This window comes from Schistocerca serialis, chromosome 1 (assembly GCF_023864345.2).
Source record: "Schistocerca serialis cubense isolate TAMUIC-IGC-003099 chromosome 1, iqSchSeri2.2, whole genome shotgun sequence".
Taxonomy (NCBI): domain Eukaryota; kingdom Metazoa; phylum Arthropoda; class Insecta; order Orthoptera; family Acrididae; genus Schistocerca; species Schistocerca serialis.
In genome coordinates this window covers 1,135,974,326-1,135,980,577 of record NC_064638.1, presented here as the reverse complement: position 1 = coordinate 1,135,980,577, position 6,252 = coordinate 1,135,974,326, and the positions used below count along the sequence as shown (strand labels likewise).

General features: G+C 43.9%; 1 non-coding gene across 1 annotated transcript; it reads right to left on the bottom strand.

Moving 5' to 3' along the window:
* Positions 1–3,606: 3,606 nt before the first annotated feature.
* On the bottom strand, positions 3,607–3,681 carry Trnat-ugu (transfer RNA threonine (anticodon UGU)). The gene has a single exon. It is a non-coding gene; the product is annotated as a tRNA-Thr (tRNA).
* Positions 3,682–6,252: the final 2,571 nt, after the last annotated feature.

Sequence of the window (6,252 nt, the reverse complement as noted above, 5' to 3'; positions counted from 1 at the left end):
AACGTCGATATGCAGCAGGATTTTAGAACATATATTGTGTTCGAACATTATGAATTACCTCGAAGAAAACGGTCTATTGACACACAGTCGGCCGCGCGGGATTAGCCGAGCGGTCTGGGGCGCTGCAGTCATGGACTGTGTGGCTCGTCCCGGTGAAGGTTTGAGTCCTCCCTCGGGCATGTGTGTGTGTGTGTGTGTGTGTGTGTGTGTGTGTGTGTGTGTGTGTGTGTGTGTGTGTGTGTGTGTTCGTCCTTAGGATAATTTAGGTTAAGTAGTGTGTAAGCTTAGGGACTGATGACCTTAGCAGTTAAGTCCCATAAGATTTCACACACATTTTTTGACACACAGTCAACATGGGTTTAGAAAACATCGTTCCTGTGAAACACAACTAGCTCCTTATTCGCAAGAAGTGTTGAGTACTATTGACAAGGGATTTCAGATCGATGCCGTATTTCTAGATTTCCGGAAGGCTTTTGACACTGTAGCACACAAGCGACTCGTAGTGAAACTGCGTGCTTATGGAATATCGTCTCTGTTATGTGACTGGATTTGTGATTTCCTGTCAGAGAGGTTACAGTTCGTAGTAATTGACGGAAAGTCATCAGGTAAAACAGAAATGATTTCTGGCGTTCCCCAAGATAGTGTTATAGGCCCTTTGCTGTTCCTTATCTATATAAACGATTTGGGAGACAATCTGAGCAGCCGTCTTCGGTTGTTTGCAGATGACGCTGTCGTTTATCGACTAATGAAGTCATCAGAAGACCGAAACAAACTCCAAAACGATTTAGAAGAAATATCGGAATGGTGCGAAATTGGTAGTTGACACTAATTAACGAGAAGTGTGAGGTCATGCACATGGGTGCTAAAAGGAACTCAAACTTCGGGTACACGATAAATCAGTCTAATCTAAAAGCCGTAAATTCAACTAAATACCCAGATATTACAATTAGGAACAACTTAAATTGGAAGGAACACATAGAAAATGTTGTGGGGAAGGCTAACCAAAGGCTGCGTTTTATTGGCAGGACACTTAGAAAATGTAACAGATCTACTAAGGAGACTGCCTACATTACGCTTGACCGTCCTATTTTAAACTACTGCTGCGCGGTGTGGGATCCTTACCAGAAAGGACTGACGGAGTACATCGAAAAAGTTCAAAGAAAGGCAGCACGTTTTGTATATTCGCGAAATATGGGAGAGAGTGTCACAGAAATGATACAGGATTTGGGCTGGACATCATTAAAAGAAAGGCGTTTTCCGTTGCGAAGGAATCTTCTCACGAAATTCCAATCACCAACTTTCTCCTCTGAATGCGAAAATATTTTGTTGATACCGACCAACATAGGGAGGAACGATCACCATGACAAAATGAGGGAAATCAGAGCTCGTACGGAAAGATATAGGTGTTCATTCTTTCCGCGCGCTATACGAGATTGGGATAATAGAGAATTGTGAAGGTGGTTCGATGAACCCTCTGCCACGCACTTAAATGTGATTTGCAGAGTATCCATGTAGATGTACATTTTTAATATAGGAAAATAGCGTATTGAGGATGGGGGACTGCTTAAAGCCAATTGAGTTGCTCAAGGTGGTCTTTAAATACGTTGAGAGAGAGAGAGAGAGAGAGAGAGAGAGAGAGAGAGAATTTTTTTCCATTAAAATGTTTCTTCAAGCAAAGTTGCTGCCCTTCGAATATTCCTTCTTCCGTACAGTAGATTTTTTGCCCCAAATTTTTTTCTTGTGCAGAATCACAATGAAATTTCAGTTTTTGTTTTTGTGGTCTTCAGTCCTGAGACTGGTTTGATGCAGCTCTCCATGCTACCCTATCCTGTGCAAGCTTCTTCATCTCCCTGTACCTACTGCAGCCTACATCCTTCTGAATCTGCTTAGTGTATTCATCTCTTGGTCCCCCTCTACGATTTTTATCCTCCACGCTGCCCTCCAATACTAAATTAGTGATCCCTCGATGTCTCAGAACATGTCCTACCAACCGATCCCTTCTTCTACTCAAGTTGTGCCGCAAGCTCCTCTTTCCTCCAATTCTATTCAATACCTCCTCATTAGTTATGTGATCTACCCATCTAATCTTCAGCATTCTTCTGTAGCACCACATTTCGAAAGCTTCTATCCTCTTCTTGTCTAAACAGTTTATCGTCCAGGTTTCACTTCCATACATGGTTACACTCCATACAAATACTTTCAGAAACGACTTCCTGTCATTTACGAAATCAAAATATAGCTTTGTTTCTTTCAGTTGCCCCCTAAGCGTAACATGTAAAATTTATAAGGTGAAATAGTCTGAATTTTATACTTAATTCTACTTGATTCCAAGTGTATTGAACGATCATGATACAGTTCATAAATACTTTGCTAACGTTCGGGAAGCCGGCGCAAATGCCTCGCTACAGCGCTCGACGAGATGATTCAAGGTCGTGTTTGTTTCCGTTTCGTATTCAGTAGCGGCTGCTTTAGTCTTGAGGTAGGTAGAGGCAATGAGTTTAGTTTCGTCACAGTAAGTAAAGACTTAGTAACTAACTTTTTCGTTTGCTTTTCAAAACTATTCCATGTTTTAATTTTTCCTCTTTTTCATTTTTCTCCTCATTTGCTCAACTTCTTCGCTGTCTGATTTGAAATTAATTTTTTCCGCCCTCTGCTGCTGCTACAGTTTTGCCGCCCTTGGCGGCCGCTAGTCTGGCCTAATGATATAAATGAACCTGGTAGATGGGAAGGTGCGACAGCAGCGCAGAGCCGTGGGAGTTACGTGATACTCTGCCGCTCCTTGCATTAAGCGCCCTCGAGCACAATCCAGTCAGCTGGCAGACACACAGTAAGAGGTGTGTGCCGGCGCCATCAGTAGCAAGGTAACGCGAGCACAGCGCAGCAGAGCTGTAGTGTATAATCCAGCGGGCAGCCGCGAGCGCACGTAGCTCTACATGGGAAGCTAGAGCCGACGGTCGCGAGACGGGGATGGGATGAGGTGGAATGGGTAATTACCGCTCAGCCACCCCTTTAATATTAATAATTATGCAAAATTCCTGGGTCGCTGGCCTGTTTTTGAGCCGCATTAGGCAAACATGAGGCGGGGCGCGAGCGCTGCTTCCATTAAGAATTTAAACCCCAACAGAGCTCCCCCTCCCTCTGCGGGCCATCACGCCCCACGCTATGCCGGGAAGCGCGGTTAGCATTGCTGCCCCTCTATCCTCTCAGACAGAGGCAGAAGGGTGGAAAGAGAGTGAGACAGACAGCTGCCGAAGACAAACACGCGTGTTTACCTCACACCCTGCTGTCGTCATTGATCTCGGTAGTATGGCGCAAATGCGGACGCAGAATGCTCCTCGGTTGGGTATCACTTCTATCTTGCAGTCAAAAGGGTCAATCAAAATGATTCCGCAGAGGTACAAGTCTGTCAGTACTCACTGCGCCCTACAAAATGTACTAGCAGGAACAATTAACTTATATGGATATTGTGTCTGTTCTTTCTGTTATGTCCAAAAGAACAGACACCATTGAAGACCTGCAGCTATCTAGAACAAAATTAGAATTACATTAATACCTTCAGCTGCTAACGGGAGTTGACATATAGAAGCGGGGACAGGTGAAAATGTGTGCCCCGACCGGGACTCGAACCCGGTATCTCCTGCTTACATGGCAGGCGCTCTATCCATCTGAGCCACCGAGGGCACAGAGGATAGCGCAACTGCAGGAACTATCTCGCGCACGTCTCCCGCGAGACCCACTTTCTCACCTTGTATGTCCACACACCACATTCCTAGTGCCCCACGCCAACATACTCATTACTCGTGGAAGACATTCTTACCAAGTTCCATAAGAGTTCGGGGAATGTGTGTGCATCCGCACAGGAGGAGGTCATGGCCGGTGTTGCCAGAACTACATACTTACATGGATATGGTGTGTGTTCTTCTGGACATGTCCGCAGGAGGCATGCGCGAGATAGTCCCTGCAGTCGCGCTATCCTCTCTACCCTCGGAGGTTACAAGGTTCATTTGTTCGTAGTTATTATCCCCAGGTATTTAGTTGAATTGACAGCCTTTAGCTTTGTGTGATTTATCGTGTAGCCGAAATTTAACCGGCTACACGATAGTACTAATGTGCTTGATCTCACACTTTTCATTATTTGGGGCAAGTTGCCACTTTTCGCGAAGTACACATAGTTTGTCTAAATCTTTTGCAATTGTTTTCGATCTTCTGATGACTTTATTAGACGGCAAATAACAGTATTACTGCAAAAAATCTAAGAGGGCTGTTCAGATTGTCTCCTAAATCATTCACAGAGATTTGGAACAGCAGAGGTCCTATGACACTTCCGTGGGGAATGCCAGATATTACTTCTGCTTCACTCGATGACTGTCCAACAGTTACTAGGAACTGTGACCTTTTCGGCAGATTATCACAAATCTAGCTGCACAGTTAAGGCGACCCTCGACCGGCACGCAATTTGATGAGAAGGCCCTAGTGAGGAACGGTATCAAAAGCCTACTGGAAATCTAGAAACATGGAAATCAATTTGAGATCCATTGTCGATAGCACTCCTTACTTCGTGTGAATAAAGGGTTCAAATGGCTCTGAGCACTATGGGACTCAACTGCTGTGGTCATAAGTCCCCTAGAACTTAGAACTACTTAAACCTAATTAATCTAAGGACAGCAAACAACACCCAGCCATCACGAGGCAGAGAAAATCCCTGACCCCGCCGGGAATCGAACCCGGGAACCCGGGCGTGGGAAGCGAGAACGCTACCGCACGACCACGAGATGCGGGCTGAATAAAGGGGCTAGTTGGGTTCCGCAAGAACGATATTTTCTGAATCTGTGCTGTGTGCCAAGAGGTCGTTTCATCAGAGGTAATTCACGATTTTCGAACACAGTATATATTCCAAAATTCTATTGCAAAGCCATATCGATTATATGAGTCTGTAATGCAGCAGATCACTCCTTTTTCGTTTCTGAGTACTGGTGTGACCTGTGGAACTTTTCAGTCTTTAGGTACGGATCTTTCACCGAACGATCGGTTGCTACGACTGCTAAGTATGGAGCTATTACACCAGCATCCTCTGAAAGGAACCTAACTGATACAATCTATACCAGTAGACTTCCCTTTGAGTGATTTAAGCTACATCGCGACACCGGGGATATCTACTTCTAATTTATTCATATTGGCAGTTGTCTTTGATTCGATTTCTGCAATATTTACTTTTTTTAAGGAAGTTTGGAAACAGTGGTTAGTAATTCTGCTTTAGTGGCACTGCCATCAATAACATCACCATTGTTATCGCGCAGGGCAGTTATTGATTGCATCTTGTCGCTGGTGTACTTTAGATACGACCAGAATCTCTCTGGGTTTTCTACCAGATGTCGAGAGAGTTTCGTTGTGTAAACTATTTGAAGCATCTCGCATTGAAATCTGCGATAAAATTTGGGACTGTGTAAAACTTCGTCAATCTTGGAGATTTTGCGTTGTTTCAAAACTCCGCATGCTTCTGCAACAGTGTTGTGACATGTTGTGTGTGCCATTAGGGATCAGTTCCGCTCATATTAACGTATTCGGTATAAGTCTCTCAGCTGCATAAATCTCTCAGCTGCTAAATTGTTAGCTTGGAAGGAATAAGGCTATCTTAGGAAGGCGTCTAGCGAATTTTCTCTGCCTTTTTTTTTTAAACAGGTGTACTTTGCGCTTATTTTTTTTTTTTTTTGTAGTTGCGGATGTTACGGTATTCAGTCTCGCTACAACTACCTTGGGATCATTAATCCCTGTATCGGTCATGGTACTGCCTTTTTGTTCGGGATTGATTGTTGCTAGCAGATCAAGTATGTTTTCGCAACCATTTATACTTCGAGTGGGCTCCTCAACCAGCAGCTCAAAACAATTTTTGGAGAAAGCATTTAGTAGAATTTCTGACAATGTTTTATACCTACCACTTGCTTGGATCATGTATTTTCGCCAACATGTAGAGGGTAGATTGAAGCCACCACAACCATAATCATGTGAGGTGGGGTACTAGTTGAAATGATAGTGAAGTTTTCTTTTGTACCTCTCAGCAACTGCATTATCTGAGTCAACGGATAGGTAAAAGGAACCAACCACTACCTTATTCCACTTGTCAAGTATAATCTCTACCCGTACTAACTCATAGGAACTATCTATTTCAATTTCGCTACAAGACGAACTACTAACAGCAATAATCGCGCCGCCTCCAACTGTAATCTGTTCTTTATTCCCACCGGATTTAGCCAT